Consider the following 16,610-nt stretch of genomic DNA (forward strand, 5'->3'; position numbering starts at 1 on the left):
GGCGATGGGGCTGGGGGGCGGAGGGGGCCAGAGAGAGGGGGAGGGGGGAGGTGGGGGGGAGGGATTGAACATTTTCTTTGTCTAGAACTCCAGGTCACGTGGGCCCCGCTGGAGTGCCTGGTTGGCTGCGAGCGGGCCGGGGGAGGGGGCCGACTCTCAGACGCTGGCAGTGGGCCAGCCCCTCTCCTCCGGTCCGAGGGGCGCGGGCCGGCGCTGGGGCCTGGGGGCGCGGCTGGGCCTCCGCCCATTCCTGGGGCCCCGCCCAAGCCAGGCTGGAGGCGGCGCCCGCCCCATCCCACCGCTCGGCCTTCCCTGTCCCTGCCCCCGCCCCAACTCGGCCCGAACCCGGCGCGGAGCCGGGGGTGAGGCGGGGAGCCCGCGGACAGCGCGGGGAGGGAAGGACGGGGGTCGGGAGGGAAGGCGCTGCGCTCCAACTGCGGAGGTAAGCTGCGAGCGCCCCGAGAACCGGGAGCGCAGACGAAAGGAAAGAGGAGCTTTCGGACCGTCTGGGACAGCCAGGAGAAAGTTGTTAAAAGTGAGTCTCTCCGCAGCGCAACCAAAAAGAAAAAAGGAAAAGCTTACAAGTGAGCGGAGAGGCCCAGGAAGCTGAAGGAAAATTCAAAGCACACAGCGGGACAGAAAGCGCACGCACAAAACCGGGAGCGCTCCAGAACGAGAACTTGGGTGGGGGGTGGGGGGCGGCGAGAAGGGGTGGGGGGGTCTCCTCTTCACACTGCCCGTGGATAGAGTGGTGCCTTAGCGTAGCGTGAGGAGTTCAGGCTTAGAAAATAACTTCCTGGCCAAGTTCTTGGGTCCCCTGGGTCATTCTAGGTCTGCTTTCTATGTCTCATTTTTCCTGTTTGCAAGGTGCAGGGTTGGGGGTGGGGTGGGGAGGAGTGCAAAAATATAACACCTCCATTCGCAGCACTAACATCTGCAGCTCAAGACTCCATTCTTCCTCTGGAGCCTCCAGGTGGAGCCTCCAGTTGCACCTTCAACCATTTCATGCTCCCTCCTCCTGAGCAGAGGCCCCTCCCCACAAAGAAAATTTATACATATATATATACACACACACACTCACTCTGTCCCTCCACACCCTGCCCACCCCCCACCCCCACCCCCTCAACAACCCAGAAGCAGACACTGCCTTCAAGGAGCTAACAAATTCAACTAGACTTGGAGTAATTGGAAAAGGTCACTGAAAAGCATTTCTAGAGAACTATACCACCAATACCAAGTCCAGTGGGCCAGGATGGCTTGGAAGCCAACCAAAACCAAGTAGTATGAGTGATAAGGTTAATGAGATTAATGTGGAGCAGAGACTGAACCTGGAGGATGAATCAGATCTGGATTGAGGCTGGCCAGGTAGGAAATAAGAGATGTTAGGCTGGAAAGGGAGGAAAACCGTTGCCCACCTCCACCTCCCATCCCCTCAATACAACTAAAGCGAAAGTGCAGAGAAGAGATATATCCTATTGCAGTGAAGAATAACGGCAAGTTTTCTGACATGAGGTGAATGGGTATTTTGGAAAAAGATTAGTGTGGTTTCAGTTTGCAAGATGAATTAAAAGGCAGAGCAGGGGAACCAAGAGTAAATGTCCGAGCGGGAAATGGCTGTGTGGCCAGCTGCACTGCTCGATAGATCAGGACTGGAGTTCTGGTTCTGTCCCTGTGACCTTGAACAATCCACTTAACTCCAAGAAGTTTTTTTTTCACTTGCAAAACAGGAGTGATGACGTCTGCCCTCCCAGGCCCAGGATACCAGCATCTCAAGGAGATAATGCCCCCAGGTGCCTGCCTTTCAGCCACAGACAGTGGGAACAAACCAGCTGGAACAGGTGCTGGTATAATGAGGTCAAAAGATGTGCTGTGAGGAGAACCCACCATCCTTGCCAAAGCTCAGCACCCTCCTGGGGGCCATCAGAGAACAAGAAGGCTCTGAAAAGGGAAGAGGACCCCACATCAGAGAGCCTTCTCCACAGAACACCCAAGCCGTACAAACCCCCTCCCAGCCCTGACTGAGACCCAGAACCTCTACAGCAAAGAGGAGCCCTTCCACATAACAAAGGCCCTAGTCTGCTCTTAGCCATCTTTCAGCCCAATCACGGTACCTGCTTGGTACAGTTTCCAGGCTTTTATACCTCTTGCCGGCCCTCACCCTTTGAGGAATGTAATAGGACTTGCTTGGCTTCTCTCACTCATGCCTCCCCGGCATCCAGGCCCTGTTAACAGGCCACTTTAGACCTCACCCCAGGCATCCTCTCAAAATGAAGTTTCTGATCTGGCTTGGCCAGCTCTTTAAAAACACTATCTCACCTATGACATCTCTCTTTCTATTGTTAATGTGGGTAAACATTTAGACTCTACATTCCGGGGTCTTGGTCTTCAATAAGTAATGACACCTGTGTATGCAGCCAGGACTCAAAAGTGTCAGAGCGGATCAGGACCATCAGTTTTGCTTTCCCTTGGCCCACTCAAAAAGTGCCTTCTCCCTCCAGCTGCCAAACTTACTTATTCTCATTCTCTAAAATTAAGCTCGAATTGGGGGGGAGGGGCAAGATAAAAGTAGGGAATTAAGAGGTACAAACTATTGTTTAACATAAACTATAAGGATATGCAGCACAAGGAATATAGTTAATATTTTATAATAACTGTGTGTATGTCACTCAGTCATGTGCAACTCTGCGACCCCATGGACTATAACCTGCCAGGTTCCTCTGTCCATGGAATTCTCCAGGCAAGAATACTGGAGTGGGTAGTAGCCATTCCCTTCATCCAGGGGAATCTTCCCAACCCCATGATTAAATCAGGTCTCCTGCACTGCAGGTGGATTCTTTACTGTCTGAGCCACCAGGGAAGCCCAAGAATACTAGAGTGGGTAACCTATCCCTTCTCCAGGGGATCTTCCTGATCCAGGAATCGAACCAGGGTCTCCTGCATTGCAGGGGGATTCTTTAGCAGCTCAGCTACCAGAGAACCCCATAATAACTATAAATGGAGTATAATCTTTACAAAGTGTGAATCGCTATGTTGTACCCCTGAAACATAATATTGTAAATCAACTATACCTCAATAAAAAATTGGGCTTAGTAAAATTAAGCCCAAATCTTACCTCTTCCACATAGCTCCCAACTTAAGCAAAAAGGAAGCTCAACTCAAAGGTGTCCTCTTATTACTTACAGCACCACCCCTCTCCTGTAGCTACACCAAGGGGAAAGGTTCCCCTTTTCTACACAGTGAGTCACTCAGACTGAGATCTGTGTCTACCTTGTACTTGGTGGGCACAGAGACCTCAAAGCAGAAGAGATCCCAGGATCTAGGCTAAGAAGTGACTTTAGCCAAAGGTCAGGAAAAAACCAGGGCAGGCTTCTAGGATCCTCAGGTCATATATGTTCTCGACCTTCCAAAGTAACCCGCCCAGGGTAGTTATTGGAATAGGTCTTTTGATCAAGATAAAGATAGTCAACCTAAAATAGCAGAGCCACGTAAAATGAGCCAGGTTCTTGGACGTGTTCTAAAAGTATGTTGAAAGGAGGAACCCCTGGATGAAAAGAAGATCTGGTGGATGTCAAGAGCCTAAAAGAAGCATTGGAGAGGGAGTATCCAGCATGGTCCAAAAGAGAGGGCAACCTGAAAGAGAGGGTGTATTTCCTGTTTGGCAGGCAGATTGCAGTGCTCCAACAGGCCTGATGAAAATACCTCTTAAGGACACCTGACTCAGCACTGATCCTGTGTTCATCAAGCATACTTCTAACTGATTACATTTTCCAGTGACACTGATACCGGTAAGTTGCCAGATAAAATGGGGACAAGCACTTGGATGGATCTGTGTTGGAAGGACAAGTCCTATTATAAATCTGTAAACTGAGCATCCGGGTGTGGGCCTCACCCCTGTCTCTGGGAGCATGAGTGTAGGGAGCGCTGTGAAGCTGACTTTCCAGCTTGTGGAGCGGAGATGAGATGCTAAGTCGTGATCCTCCCCCCAGGAGCAGCAGCTCCCACGGGCGCAAGTGGGAATGCCTGACTGATTTTAACTCGAAGTTCAGCATTCTGAAGCATTTTTTGTCATAAAATCCGGTGCTGGTGGGAGGTGGGGAGGTTATGTGGCGTCCATTGAACAGGACGTTTTAGCACCTGAGTCCCTGAACTCAAAATCAGAGGAGCCAGGATCCCTGGGAAGCCATCTGCAAAGCCACATATTGGGAGACACTGTGCATTTCTTGACACACAAACATTTCCACTGCCCCCATGACAAATGAGAACTTATCTAGACAAGAACCACAAGGTCAAGATGGATGTCTCTTCCAATCCTGCCCTTCCACCTATAGTTCAGAAGCCTCCATGCTACACAGCAGACCTCTGACCACCTGCTGATTACATCCTGCGCTCCTTGCATGGCACTTAAGGCCCCCACCATCTGCAGCTCTTACCTCACACAACCTACACTCAGCCTACCCACTTGCTGTTTCCCAAATATGCCCTTTCCCTGCCTCCATGCCTTTGCTCATGCCGTTCCTTGCTCCTCCCCTTCACCTTCCACCAGTCAAAAGCCTACCTATCTTTCTCAGCCCAATTCACCAGTTACCTCCACCATGACGGTTTCTCTAGACCTGACTTGGCCAGTGAGAGAGCCACTGGCTGCACAAAACCATTTAAATTCATTGAAATTAGATAAAAATGAAAATTCAGTTCCTCGTTGCACTAGCCACATCCCAAGTGTCCAAGAGCTCATGTGGCTGAGGGGGACTACTGTAGCAGAGGGCACAGATTTTAGAACATTTCTGTCATTGCGGAACATTCTCCTGGACAGTGCTGCTCTGGCCCCTCACCCTTACCATTCCCCACCTGAAAGTTACCTTGTCCCGCCTACTCCCCCATACTCCCAGAGCACCTTGTAATCCTCTCCTAGCACCTGCCGATCTTTGCTTGGACTAAGGTGTACTCCTCTTTCCTCTTCACAAGATTAAAAATCCCTAGAGGGCAGGGCCCGGCTCTCACTCAGGTTCTTGTGGAAGCAGTGTGGACCAGAGCCTCTTGCACACTGTAGAGGATTAAAGCAGTGTTTGCTAAACTGAATCCAACACTGTCTCCAGAGCCTCCATCTGGAGTCTACTGACCAAGTTCCCAAATGGGGGCAAATACTTTCCACAGCAAAGTTCCGATAGGTGCTTAAGAGGTTTGGGTCCACGGCTCCCAAAAGAGGCCGGGAATCTTTGTTTTCCTGCTCCCCTGCAATCCACATGGAGGTTGCAAGCAAATGACCAGGACTGGGCTGCTGGCAGGGAAGCTAAAAATAGCCACAGAGCCAACAGCAAGGAGTTAGCAGGACTTGTTGCTAGGGAGACCAGTCACAGAGAGAGCAACCAAGCGGGGAGAAAGCGTCAGACCTGCACCCAGAGAGCAGAGGCCACAGTCGGGTTGGGCGGGGGGGACTCAAAGTTGACAGGGGTCCAAGGCTCCCACCTAGAGATGGTTCTGCCTTCTGGCAGCTCCTGACTAATACACTAAGTGGGGCAAATGTTCCCCCTGTCCCTCAGTAACCCATCTCCATGGAAACCACCATTGCTGGGGTGAAGTACCAGCCCCTGGAAGGGAGGCCTCTGCCTGGAGCTGGTTGTTATGGCAACCTTCCCCCCACCCCCCAATCCTCTCTCTCCTGGCTTCTCCTGTGGGGAAAAGGTGGGGGCCTGGTCTTGGCTTAGCCACTGTGACTAGGAAACACCGGCTTCCTGACAAGAGTGACCTACGATGGGCTCTTCGGAAGCTCCAGGGACCCCAGAAAGGCTAGTCAGTCCTCAGCACAAGGCAGAGCTTCCTTTCCTTCCTGTGGGGGCCTCAGAGGTCACCTTGACAGGAGAATCTCAAACTCATTTGTATCAGGATCACCCAAGGAGATTTTTAAAAATACAGATTCCTAGGCCCACCTATGGCGATGAGCTGGCTTGGGGTAGAGCCCAGGAATCTATTAAAACCCCCTCCCCCTAAGTGATTCTGCTTCCAACCAGGTATGGAGATCACCGAGGGCCCTGGCTGTTACAAATGAGGAAACAGGCCTGCAGGGTACTGAGCCCACCCAAAGGGTCAAAACTGAGGAGGGGGAGGTAGAAGGAGGGGAGTCACCCCCTCTCCTGGGCCTGTCTCTCTTGCTCCCCCTTCAAACCAGAACATGCTGATGTCTGATATTGGACTGTGACTTAAAACTGAGCCTCTCCACAAACTGTCCCGTCTGGCAGAAAGTGGAGGGGAGTGGAGCTGGACAGCCTGGTCCCCAGAGTGTTTCAGAGTGGTAGCGGCCCAGGCAGGCGACCTGGACTGAAAGAGGAAATCCATCCTCCTTCGGAAGGAAACCAAAAGGGTCACCATGGAAACTGCAGTGTGCTGGCCTGGTTGGGCTTGGTGCCATCCCCAAACCTGGGCCCAAGAGAGGCTCATCTTTAGGCAAAGGCCATGGGGCAGGGGCAGCCCACCCCCTCAAAACCCCTCACCGCTGCCGGTCTAGTCTACTCTCAGAACTGTAAGGAGGCTGAGCTTTATCCAGGAGCCAACCTCTGAGCCTGCCTGAATCACACCAAAACCCTAGCATCCAGCAGCAGCACCACACCAACAGGGGCAGGGTGGGTTGGGGCAGGGGCGGGGGGGGGGGGGGGCCAGGGGGGAGGGAGGGGGCGGAGCCAGTGCAGGAGCTGACCTCCCTCCTGTTACTCCTCACAGCCTAATTGTGTGCCCAGGACCCACCGCACATGAAGCCACAGCCCTCATTCAAGACAGCATGCAATTAGATGGTAAATTATGTGGTAGAGATGCTTTCTCCATGTGCTGAAGGAAATCTGAGGCGGCCGGGACCAGTCAAGGCAGGAAGACTGAGGGAAGATGAGAGACGGTGAGCCAGGACAGGGCCCAGCCTCCCAGGTTTCTCAGACGGCAGATCTTTGGGGGCATCTGCAATTGCGTTAGCGTCCCAGAGAGATGCACAAGCACAGCTGTGTGCACACCTGTTAGGGAGGCGAGCCGCCCAGGGCCTCCTGCCTGTTCTACATTCCACTGATGACAAACATCTGATCCAGAGTAAAATGCAGGGTCTGGGAGCCACCTCCTCGCTGACCCCTCACGTCTCCATCTCTTCTGCCTCTCTCCCTGGTTCTCCCATCCCTTCCTTCCTGGCTCCCCCGTCCCTTCCCAGTCATTGCATGCTTGGAAGTCTCAACTCGCCAGACCTGCCAGCAGCTCCCGAAGCCTCAGCTGCAGCCTCCTTTCTGCCCTCGCCCATCTGACCCCTCTTTCCCGACGGCTCCAGGTCTGCTCCTTAAGAGGAAGGCTTCTCCACAAACCCAACTCTCCCGCCCCATCACTTCCAGCCCCTAACCGGGAGCTGCAGGGTGAGCACGGCCCTGCCTGTGAGCAGGCTGTGGGCAGGGAGCAAGGGTGGAGGCGGTGGTGCTGCAGGTCCCCAGGTCTCACCTGCCCCTTGCCAGGAAAAAGAACAGAAGGGGCAGGATGGGAGCAGAGGATCACAGCTGATGACAAAGCTTTCGGTAAGTGCCTAGCTTCTTTGGATCTTAGTTTCTTAATCAGTCCGATGGAACCACAGATATCTGCTGAGTATTACAGGTAAGGTCAAAGGAAGTCAGGAGGGCATATCATGTAAGAGGTTTGGAAAGAACCTTTCGACAAGTTAGCTTGACCACATACAGTCACTTTGCTTTAGAAACTAGACTCTGGGGAGACTTGTTAATTTTATACCTGGGGGGTGTGGGTCCAAAGAAACCAAGTAAACCTGAACTGCCAGGGTTGCTTTCTCCTCCCCTCCCCCACCCCAGGCTCCAGGGGTCAAAGGGAGGGACCTCAGGGACCACCATTCAGATTCAGGCATGCAGACCCTCTCAAGTTTCAGGGTCCAAAGGGAAGACCCAGGAGGAACCCAGCGGACAAGCCTTGGGGTAAACCCGTTGCTGAAAACACTAGGAACGCCTACCATCTCCATCCCAAAGGAAACATTTGAATTCCTGCACCAAGTCCTTTCCGGTCTTCTCCCCCCACCTCTACTGGGAAACAGTTCTCTAGCTGTGCCAGCGTTAGAGCTCAGTGTTCACGGTCTGAGTTTCAAGCCCTTAGTCACCTGGACAGCCTTAGGAGAGATCTGCGCCTGGGCCCAGAACTAAATTCCAAGTGTACTGAATCCAGGGTGGGGGGCCCAGAGAGCAATGGTTAATAATGCGAATGTGCAGGGAGACCCCGCGAGGGTGACAGGGTGGTGGTGGTTCGGTTGCTAAGTCATGCCCAACTCTTTGCAACTCTGTGGACTGCAACATGCCAGGCTTCCCTGTCCTTCACTATCAGGGTGGTGGGTGACACAATAAGTGCCTTTGGAGGCATCTCTTCCGTGTCAGGGGGCTTCCCGGTTTACTCAAGTGGTAAAGAATCTGCCTGCCATACAGGAGACCTGGGTTCGATCCCAGCTTGGGAAGATCCCCTGGAGAAGGACGTGGCAACCTACTCCGATATTCTTGCCTGGAGAATTCCATGCACAGAGGAGCCTGGCAGGCCACAGTCCATGAGGTTGCAAAGAGTCGGACTCGACTGAGCAAGTACCACTATTTACTACGCTCCTGTGTTGGGTTTGGTTTATGTCCGATCGTCTGAAGCTGGGTGGTTCTCAAACTTGCACAAGCCCCAGAACCATGGGCATCTGACTAGAGAGTCAGATTTCCCAGAAATCACACCAGGGTCTCTGCCTCATAGCTCCAGAATGTGTGTGTCAGTCACTCAGTTCTAACCCGTCAGATCTCTGGCCATCCTGGTCCTCCCCCCCCCCATGCCAACTGCACACTGTGAGCAACTTTCGCTGTTTTTCTGACTTGCCGTCCCTTAATAACAACTCTTCACAGATGCTATATGACTCTTTAGTTAAGGAATAATGGGCACTGTATTTTTCATTTTTCACTTTCAACTCAGATTAGGAAAAAAAAGTAGGAATAAAAAAGTGCAGTCTCCTGTTTATGTGAATCTCGGTACTATTTAAAAGGCAACGCTTTTAAAAGCCTCCAGAGACAGGTGCAAAGGGGGCCTTTAGTGGTCCTTCAATTATTCTGGAACTCCTGCCAGCTGGTTGCTCCCAGAAGCCCCAGGTAGGTGAGCTGACCCTCCCTACCCTGGTCCTTCCAATGCAGGGTTCCTCCCTCCCTGCTCACCAGCCTGCACTTACCCTCCTAGTGGATGACTCTTGAGTGCCTGCTAAACCCCTCCCCATTGTCAGCCACCCTGCTGGCTTCTCAAAAGCAGCTTGTCCAAAACCTAACTTAAAAGTCCACTCCTGGGACTTCCTGGTGGTCCAGCAGTTAAGAATCCGCCTTCCAATGCAGGGGACGTGGGTTTGAGCCCTGTGGCGCACGGCAAGAAGGCCTGCCTGCCACAACTACTGAGCCTGCACGCCGCGACGAAAGATCCCACGTGCCGGAACCAAGATCTGACACAGCCAGACAAGCAGATAAATTTACTCCTCCTAAGAGGGTATCTTCATGACTTTAGGGCAGGCAGAGAACTCAGAGATCACACACACACACACACTCACTCCAATAAAAGAAGAATTTGGTTAACTGGACTTTGTTCAAATGAAAAGCTTCTGACCATCAAAATAAATCCGTAAGAAAATGGTAAGTCCATACCACCTTCCTGTTCCAAACCTGCTCTTCCTCCCTAGCTCAGGATTTCCTAGCTCATATCATGACAGACCACTCACCGCAGCCCCCAAATACCAGCCCAGTTTCTCCCTCGCCTCCAACCAGAGGCAAACTGTATCAGTTCTATCAAGTCTGCCTCCCACTGCCTGGCCACTTTGTCAAAATCAGATGAAACACCCTCCTAATTGGTCCTTCTAACCTTCCTTGGGTCCCTTTGCATTGCAGCCAGGGAGGGTTACCTTCCCAAAATACACACCCGGTTCTCCAACATTCCAGCTCCCTCCTGCACAGTGAAGCCCACGTTTCTCACTATGACAGGGAGGCTGGTAACAATCTGACCATCTCCCTTTGCAGTTTTATCTCTTCTTACACTTCCTTGCCAACTCCCACACCTAGTTACCAGCTCTCACGCTGTTCCCTGACCAACCCAGAAGTTTTATGCCTCTTTGTCTTTGCCCTCAGTGGTTCTTTTTCCTGAAACGCCTTCCTTATTTATCCTTATTGGAATTCTCAAAAGACATCTCCTCCAGGGAACCTTCCAGGAGTTCCCCCAGAAGTTCTCTTGCCCTCCTCTGTGCTCACCAGACTCTTGGTGGCAGAAACACAGGCCGAGGCCCATGCTCCATCTGATGCTGTGGCTCACGGTGGGCACTCCCACCTCCTCCTCTAGACCATGTGTACCCTGGGACAGGGACTGTGTCCACTGTCTCCTCCAGTGCCAGCATGGCGCTGCGTGTATTTAGTAAATACAGACTCAAGTCCGTTTACGACATCTAGAGTACTGGCTCCTTAACAGAGTCACACAGTCCAGCTGAGCCCCACCCCCCGCCCCGCCCCCGTGCTTGAGCATCCCAGGGACCTCCTTAACGAATGCTCTGATCATGAAAGCAAAGAAGAGAGAATAGCACCATTGGATCTTCTCTGTTTGCCTCACAGCGAGGGCTATGAGGTGGTTTCTGAAAGCTGAAATAAAAATGCAAGAAATCTTGAGGTGCTCTAGATCCCAAACTCCTAGAGGGTTTTTTTTTAGATCCTTAGAGGGTTTTTAGAGGGGTTTTTTTTTCAGTGCCCTTCCCCCACTGTCCCCATCAGGCAAACTCCTATCCCAGGAGCAGGCCTGCAGGATGTCTCTTCTACGGTAGGCCTTCCCGGCCTCCTTGGGCAGGGCTAGTTAGCTTGCTCCCATGGCTCCTTTCCTCCTATTTCTGTCCTAGTCCTTACTGGGTTGCAGCACTTAACTGCCTACTGCTGCCAGGGTGGGGTTCTGATGTTCCTTTAAACGTGTTTCTTTAGTGTCTAGAAAATGTGGAAAAGTGGCAGAGACCCAGATGAATATGGAGTTTTCTGAAAGCCTGAGCACAAAGTATTTGCTCAATCAAGGTTTGTAACTCTCAAAATGATGAAGGGTGACTGTGTGACTAAAGAAGAGAAAACGAGCAGTAAGGGGCAGACCTAGCTAGACACCTGGTGACCAAAGCCAGAACAGGGATGTGCAGTTCCTGGGCTGAGGAACTGCCGCCAGGAACGTGTGCCTGTTAAGACAGGGCTGTGTTTGCAACATCACCTTTTTAGTGGTGGCTTCAAGCCTCTCCCTTGCCCAGGTGAGTAGCAAGCCCTTCTATTTCTGATCCTGGCAGCAAACACAATAAAAGGGGTCCACCATGAAGAGGAAAGGAAAACTAGATTCTAGCACAAAACATTAATTTTGTGAAAGTTTTTTCTAAGCATCTTTATTAAGATGCTTTATGTATGTGCCTCTAAAAGAAGCATATATGTGAGGTATGAGAATTCACTCAAACATTTAATTTAGGATGTCCATACAAGGAGACATAGGGAGCTACAGCTCATGACTTCAGTCCGCCTCCCCTTAAATTATGCTATTTCCGAATCTCAGGGGTCATCTGGGTCCATTTGTACCCTGCTACAAACAAGGAAACTAAAGTACAGAGAGGAGAACAACCTTCTCAAATTGATCCTGGGTAGAGGCTGTACTCTGGAGAAGGCGATGGCACCCCACTCCAGTACTCTTGCCTGGAAAATCCCATGGACAGAGGAGCCTGGTAGGCTGTAGTCCATAGGGTCACGAAGAGTCAGACACAACCGAGCGACTTCACTTTCACTTTTCACTTTCATGCATTGGAGAAGGAAATGACAACCCACTCCAGTGTTCTTGCCTGGAGAATTCCAGGGACAGGGGAGCCTGGTGGGCTGCCGTCTATGGGGTTGCACAGAGTTGGACATGACTGAAGTGACTTAGCAGCAGCAGCAGCAGCAGAGGCTGTACTCAGAAACCAGGCCTCCTGAATCTCATTCCATTTACTTAATCCAATTTCACAACATCAAAACCAATCATGAGAAAAACAGCAGTTCAAGGGTGAGGGCTCAGGACCAAAGGAGTGGAGAAGGAAGTAGGGAAGGGGTCCCCAGGGTGAAAGGGACCCAAACCTGGCAAGACCCTTCGGCCTGAAGACCTGCAGCCAAGGGAGGGACAGAGAGCTGGGCCAGTGAGCTCCCTCCAACCCTATCCAGTAGTTTCAGGGGAAGCCAAGACTGAAAACCAAGAAGACACAGTTCTAGTGGAGTTGTTTGCTAAACAGAAGCAGCCTGCGATCTGGAGTCTGGTTTAGCCCAAAGACATCTCCACAAGGATGTCCACATGGCTCTTATCTCATCTACAGGAATCTTAGCTTCCTAGTGGTAAAATAGAGATGAAAATTAGCTTACTTATAGTAATTGTGAATAGTATACCTGTGAAATGACAAAAATAATACAATTTAGTAACAAGTCTGATGTCCTTTATTTAAGGGAAAACAGTCCACAGACTGGGGAAGTACAGCGGCTTAGAGCTGCAAGAGCGCCTTCCCAAGGATGCTGGGCCAGCGTAAGTTCCGCCCACTGACGGAAGAGGCATCCGGAACAGGAACAGGGCGTGATTGGCCAGCAAGGATGGGATTTCCTTATAAGGTAGCGAGTCTTGTTTCCTAGGGGAAAGTGAATCCACTAAACTGAGCTGAAGAGTTAGCAGGAGTTTCCCGTACCTGCACTGACCTAGCTTTATTATTTTAAAAAAACTTTTTTGGCTGAGGCATGGCATACGGGATCTTAGTTCTCCAACTGAGGATCAAACCTCGGCCCCTATATGGAAGCATGGATTCCTAACCACTGGGCTAGCCCATGGACCACCTAGGGTTTCCCAGGTGGCACAGGGGTAAAGAATGTGCCTGCCAATGCAGGAGATGCAAAACACAAAACAGGGGGTTCAATCCCTGGGTCGAAAGATCCCCTGGAGAAGCAAATCCCCTGGCTACTCACTCCACTATTCTTGCCTGGAGAATCCCATGGACAAAGGAGCCTGGAGGGCACAGTCCATGGGGTCGCAAAGAGTCAGACATAACTGAGCACACACACACAGGGACGGCCTAGCCCACGCACTGACTTAGGTTTAGATTTCTGATCTGGGCCGGGCCACAGGGGTGGTCTCTATTTTGTGAAACCTGAAATACAACATTACTTTATCATTAGGATTGTGGTAGAAGTTAATGCTCTCGGCACTGTCCCTGAGATGAAGTGAAAAGCGAAAGTCAGTCAGTCATGTCTGACTCTTTGTGACTCCATGGACTCTACAGTCCATGGAATTCTCCAGGCCAGAATACTGGAGTGGGTAGCCTTTCCATTCTCCAGGGGATCGTCCCAACCCAGGGATCAAACCCAGGTCTCCCACATTGCAGGCGGATTTATTACCAGCTGAGCTGCCTGAGATGAAGGAGGTGCTCACAAAGCTGCCCGTCTGGCCTATTTCAGGTGTGGACATGGCCACTGCTGAACCCAGGGCCTCCTTACTGTTTTCTCACCACTAAAAAGTGGGGGTTGTGCTCAGCACTCTTCTCTCTGTACCCACCGCCCCCCCCCCCAGATGGAGTGAACATTTCAGTGGGCGAACAGCTGGTCCGCTAGAGAGACAACGGGCGCCTCTGTGATGACAGTTTCACAGCCTGTCCTAAGGGCCAGCCCTGGAACTCACTACTGAGTACAGGCTGTCACAACAGTGCCTTTAAAAGGTGTTCGTTCAGCCGTTCGGTAAAGCACACTTGTCACATCTGCTCTAAAGAGCATCATCTCCTTTAAGGGCAATGTTTTTCCTGAGGCCATCCTGTAAGGGTTCGGGTTTTCATTAGTTTATACACTATATGGTGAATAAGCAAGGAACGTCTGCCAGTTGGAATCCCCTAAAACTGCTACCCACGTACTTGGCTAATAGTTTGGTTTCAGTCCTTAAAGGTCTACGTTACGTTGCCATTTCTCACATCTCCTGTACTAAAGCCCAGGAGATCACACTTAATTCATCTCCTTCTTCTCCAAGTGCCCGCCACAATACCCTCAACCCCCCAACACCGAAGGTGCTTGGGGATAGCTTATTAAATGGAATACAGCACAGCAGGAGATGACCCGCTGGACACTCAGAGGCTATTCTTCCCATGGCCGACAGGAAGCACAGTCTGTTGAGACTGCAGGGTTATAAAGCAAGAGGAAGCAACATTTGCTCAGCTCACAGAAGCAGCAGCACAAATGGCCAATAAGCATTTGAAAAGATGTCCAACCTCACTTATCTGGGAAATGCCAATTAAAATCATAACAAGATAGTGTTTTTCCCACCCATTAGATTAGCAAAATATTGATGTTGGCACAGGTGAAAACCTTCTCATACCCTGTTTACGGGAGCCTAAGTTGCCACTGCCCTTTTTGGAGGACAATTTGGCACACTGTATAAAATGCAAAATACACATTCCTTTCAACCCAGCATTTCTCTTTCTAGGTCTCTCTCCGAGAGAAGCAGATGCACACAGAGACATGACCAGGGATGTTCACTGCTGCGGTGCTTATGCAGTAAAACATTGTAAACCACACAAATGTCCACCAATAAGAGAATGGTTAAATAAAATCATGGTAATCCATACAGTGGAAGAGAACAATAATTATGTGGCTTGATTGCCCAGACTTATCGTAAGTGAAAAACCAAGCTGTAAAACGAAACTATAGTGTGGTTCTATTTATATAAAAAAGGAAAAGAGAAAAAAAGCAACTGTGAAGCAAAATTATAAATTCACACACACACACATAGATGGATAGAGACAGCACCAGATACCTCTGGTAGGGGAATTAAAGTCCCTGGGGAGGGATGGTTGTTTTTTTTTTTTTTTTTAAAGAATGTATTTGTGTAATACTTATATAAAATCAGTTTTAAAAAACTAGGCATGTCCTATATATTCTAGCCCTGTGCTGTACATGTTATATATCCCTTATTAACTCACACAACTCTGAGATTAGAAGTAGTCATTCATTCATTCAGCAAACTTTTACAGAGTTCCTCCTGAACGGCAAGCCCTGGGAGCAGAGGTGCCCAGAGGGCCTGTGCGGAACAAGCTCGGGTTGGGCAAAAGCAGAAAACACACTGGTGAGTGGGGTTCCATGAAGATGAGACGCACACAGGACAGCAGAGTACAGCCAAAGTCTACAAACAGCGCAGGGACCTAAGCTTGAGGGGCGGGAGCAGTGGTGGGAGAGTGGGGCGGGGATGGGGTGATTAAGTGATGCAGAAGGTCCCAGGTCCAGCGAGTGGACAAGTTGGCACCTGGACTCACTTCCAGGAAAGTGAAGGCTGTGTTGCCTGTGGAGAGAAAAGGGGCCTCTGAGTGCAGGAGGGAGAAGGGAGGAGAGGACAGACTGGAATATGTGCACCAGAGATGACTGTTGCCTGTGTGCACGCTAAGTTGCTTTAGTCGTGTCTGACTCTTCTTCGACCCCACGCACTGTGGCCCACCAGGCTCCTCTGTCCATAGAATTGTCCAGGCAAGAATACTGGAGTGGGCTGCCATTTCCTCCTCCAGGGGATCTTCCTGACCGAGGGATCTAACCCAAATCTCATATCTCCTATATTGGCAGGCGGGCTCTTTACAACTAGCACCACCTAGGAAGCCCCTGATTACTTGTTATCAGTATTTAATAAGTGATGGCATATTCAAAAGCAGAGACATTACTTTGCCAACAAAGGTCCGTCTAGTCAAGGTTGTGGTTTTTCCAGCAGTCATGTATGGATGTGAGAGTTGGACCGTGAAGAACACTGAGCGCCAAAGAATTGATGCTTTTGAACTGTGGTGTTGGAGAAGACTCTTGAGAGTCCCTTGGACTGCAAGGAGATCCAACCAGTCCATTCTAAAGGAGATCACTCCTGGGTGTTCTTTGGAAGGAATGATGCTGAAGCTGAAACTCCAGTACTTTGGCCACCTCATGTGAAGAGTTGACTCATTGGAAAAGACTCTGATGGTGGGAGGGATTGGGGGCAGGAGAAGGGGACAACAGTGGATGAGATGGCTGGATGGCATCACTGACTCGATGGATGTGAGTTTGAGTGAACTCTGGGAGTTGGTGATGGACAGGGAGGCCTGGCGTGCTGCGATTCATGGGATCACAAAGAGTCGGACACGACTGAGCGACTGAACTGAACTGAACTGAAACATCTAGTAAGTCTGAGGATGCAGGAGTCCCTCCATTTGGGTTGGAAGCCAGGAAAGAGGCAAGATTCTAGAACAGCAGGACATGGTTTCCTGACCCTGAAGCAATTTAGAATAGGTTGGGGTGAAGACATTAATAAGAGTCATAATCTCACCGGGCTATGACCGCATCCTAAAACCATAGCACTGACACACGGGGAGTCCACAGGCCCTCTGGCTGGATGACAGTTCCAGGCCTCTGCCTCGCACTCGTGAGGGTTAACGAGGTAACACCTGTGAAAAGCCCTTCCTAAGCCTAAAGTGCTCCTTCAGGGCCACGCTGTTCTGAAAACAGAAAGAAAAGTCTGGAACTGCCCTCCTTTGGGGGAAGGTGCCTCTCGTCTCTCCTCCCCACACCCCACCCTGGGCTAGTTCTGCCAGGCCA

General features: G+C 50.8%; 1 protein-coding gene and 1 long non-coding RNA gene across 16 annotated transcripts in view; one reads left to right on the forward strand and one right to left on the reverse strand.

Moving 5' to 3' along the window:
- DNMT3A (DNA methyltransferase 3 alpha) overlaps positions 1 to 16,610 on the reverse strand; it is a 104,508-nt gene that overhangs the window by 23,098 nt on the left and 64,800 nt on the right. The window lies entirely within an intron of this gene.
- LOC114113899 (uncharacterized) lies at positions 327 to 14,909 on the forward strand. The gene is made up of 5 exons (XR_006059126.2): positions 327 to 535; positions 1,728 to 1,838; positions 3,663 to 3,785; positions 6,712 to 12,641; positions 14,491 to 14,909. It is a non-coding gene; the product is annotated as an uncharacterized LOC114113899 (long non-coding RNA).

Source organism: Ovis aries, chromosome 3 (genome assembly GCF_016772045.2).
Source record: "Ovis aries strain OAR_USU_Benz2616 breed Rambouillet chromosome 3, ARS-UI_Ramb_v3.0, whole genome shotgun sequence".
Taxonomy (NCBI): Eukaryota; Metazoa; Chordata; class Mammalia; order Artiodactyla; family Bovidae; genus Ovis; species Ovis aries.